The sequence below is a fragment of the Hyposmocoma kahamanoa genome, unplaced genomic scaffold (assembly GCF_003589595.1).
Source record: "Hyposmocoma kahamanoa isolate Upper Pololo Valley unplaced genomic scaffold, ASM358959v1 263, whole genome shotgun sequence".
Taxonomy (NCBI): Eukaryota; Metazoa; Arthropoda; class Insecta; order Lepidoptera; family Cosmopterigidae; genus Hyposmocoma; species Hyposmocoma kahamanoa.
In genome coordinates this window covers 1,193,819-1,197,308 of record NW_020653766.1, presented here as the reverse complement: position 1 = coordinate 1,197,308, position 3,490 = coordinate 1,193,819, and positions in this window count along the sequence as shown.

The following is a 3,490-nucleotide window of genomic DNA, read 5'->3' as shown; positions in this document are numbered from 1 at the left end:
CCTTTTCCTGGTAACATGAATTTTCTTCAGGTTGTAAATAAATTTTATTGAATGTCAAGATGTTTCACCACTATGATATTCAATATTTTTTTGTGAAATTACTCCACTAGTTAGTTATAATTGTACCAAGTGTTATTTCTTCAGGTTATTTGGAAAAAAGTAACAACTCTAAATTAGCATTCTGTGCCTTATTTTGCATCAAGCCTCAATGTCTCGATAAACCCACCGCATGTCCTCATGGTAAACATTTGAGTTTCTACAATTTATTTTCAGAAAACATTCCTGGAGATAGCGTAGTGTATCGTAGTTATTCAACTGCCAATGAAAACAACAATGAACTAAATTTTCGTGTTTGACGTTCTCAACAAAATCATTTAGTCAATGATATCATCGTTAATTTAAGTAAAATACAAATTTAAAAGATCGCTAAGGTACAAATAGATCAAAAAGCAATTAAGTAATTTTTCGTTATCTGAAAAATTAAGAATAACACTATCTTTCTTAAGTTTATTGGGACAAATAAACCACAATACTTAAAAACAATTTTCGAAAGTGAACGTTATATTCAAAAATATCATAACAATTTAAAATTTGGTGGCGTTTTTAAATCAAGGTGGTAACACAAACGCCACCAAAACCACCAAATTTGAGACACGTAAGATGAAATCTCAAAAAATTAATTACGGGAAAAATAAGTAAAAGCTTAAAAATCAAACTGAGACGATTAAATTGTGATAAAATAATGACAAAATTAGTCTCTTAATTTGGTTTCAGAATACGACCTTAGGATAAAACAAAAATTGAGCCCAAATGGAGCCAGGCAGCATGCAAGTTGAATATTTGCCACCAAAATTACAATTTTCGCGTGGACAAAGTTTGATAAAATACCCAGTCTCCTACATACTGGTGATTGCAATACTTTCAATGATTTTAGTTAGTGCTTGTAATAGAGAATAATACATACAAGGAATTGTTTTTCTTAAAAGCGTACACATTTTACTAGAACGACTATTTTATACAATGAAACTGAAAGTGGACACACCAGCAAAATTGAAAATCGGGACATTAATATTTTTTATTAATTATTATTGTACAATGACTTTTCTGAAATTCTTGGCCTAAACTCATTTTACGTCTAATTAAACTATAAAAAATAAATCATTAATACTTCTTCACTTCACACCTGGTTTCTCAGCCTGGACTCGCAAAATTTACGTATGAGATATTCACCCTTATGTACCTTTTTTCGAATTTTGTTTTTTGATTAAGTGATACAGCATATTATTAGTAAATAAATATGGCTGTTCAAAAAAATAACAGAAAAATACCAAAAAATGAAATTGGCGTGGTGTTTATACCATATATATAGGGCGTAGAGATATTGATTTGTCGGTTCGGTAAATAACGGGGTTAAAGAGTACGTCACTTCACTATAGTTAAAAAAAACGGCGTCCATGAAGAATAAAAAAAACAAAAATATTGACAGAGAGAACAATTAAGTATTAATAAAAATTAATCGCTGCAGCATTACCGGATGTGGCATTAGAAAAAGCGAAAATCGACCGAATGCAACATTGTACTGGCACATGTTATTTTTCTGTCTATAATCACACAAAAGCCCAAATATCTCATGTAATTAGACATATTTAAGTAGTTTATTCATAAATTTTGCCAAATTTTGCTTTGGTTTCTTCAGATTGCCTGTTTGTTTGTATATATTATTTTTATCTTCTAAGATGGTTACCTATCAATAATTATAGAACTTCATAGGCGTGCTTATGTCAAAAATAAAATAAATGGTGGGGCCAAGTATAATTATTACAATTCCTATTTGCACTAGACAATTTATTGCAGATCACTGAAACAGTTGTTATTTGTAAATCATCGTTATTGCAGTTGATGATACGAAGTCATGACCAACTGAAAAAATTACCCATAATTTGTTGGTATGTCAATGCTCATAAAACCATTTAAAAAATACCCGCGAAATAAAGACGAAATGTTTAATTTGTGTGAAAATTATTCTGCCAAATGATTACGGTGACAACTGCGCTCCGATTGGCCAGCCGGAATTCGAAATAATTGACGGGTGTCGTCAATTGTTTCACTTCAAATCGACCAGTTCAACTCAAGTTAAGCTCAGGTTATGCTATAATGGACGAAAATTGAAAAATTACATATTTAATATTTAATTCCCGATGAAATGTGATTCCGTTTGTTTTGTAATAAGATAATTTGCTGTTTTTCCACACCACCGAATGGAACAGCCCCCCATAGTTAGAGATATTTATTATCTTTATTACAATAAATACAGAATATTTTTGTAATATACGGAGACGAACACACAGGTCAGTTGTTAACGCTGTACTATTTTAGGTTTCTGATTTGTGATGTTGGTGCAAAAGAGAGTTGATATTTAAAAGCGATATAAGGCCCATTTGCCTGATGAGTTGCCAGGGATGGATGGCCCTTATTTTGTCTCTATTTCTGGTTACATACTTGACATAAGAAGTAAACCAGAATTCAACTGTTAGAAAGAGATTTCATTGTATAAAGCACGATATGTCATGTCATATCCATGTTATGAAAGAATTATCCAGTTATGAAAGAATTACATTGGCGTCACCTGGTGGCAAAGTTGTGTTATCAGACTTAAAATTGACTGGTTTATAATACATTCTCTCTAACAGTACCACTGGGTTGAAAAGTTGCATTGTGAGTTTAGCTGGTTAGTCAATCACCGTTATGAGCTAATACAACAGATTTGTCGATGGCCCAGAACTATCAGTGCGTGCAGGGTCACACGTGGTTTATGGACATCCTCCTTTAGATAACAATACATTGTAGTCGTGTTTATTAACTAGGTATTTGATTAGATTTTGTTACGAAAAAGGAAATAACGCACACACGCACGCACTCAATACAGCCAAATTTTTTTTTGTTTAATGGGGTAATTTACTCAATTTTGGTGACAATTTCTTTTTATTTAAATATTTATAGAATGTCATCTTGAAGCATTATTTAATATTCGGGATTTGGTAACCTTTAATATTTTTTAAAATTTCACGATGATATATTCTAGTAATTAAATAATAAACATTATCACCAAAATTGAGTACAAAAAACTTAACTGAAAATCACTGGAATCTTAACTTTGTTCATCTTTTCACCGGTCTACTAACAGTCCGCTGTAGTTTCAGCACCTCCGCTTTGCTGCTACACGTGTTCGTTCTTCTTATTTAAGTGCCGTACTCTTCTTGGTGTAGTTTCCTCCATTCCTCACACTCTATATCCAGCTTTTGACCTCTACATAGCAGCTCACTTAGATGTTTAAAAACTCTGTTTTGAGCTTAATATCTGTATTCGCTAGGCAACATAGTTTCAATATCAGTTTAAACTTTTAACCTCGCGGCACTTAACGTTTACCTACAGCCGTCGTAAAATTTAAAAAATAACGTGGATAAAATACACACGTTATCCACGTTATCGT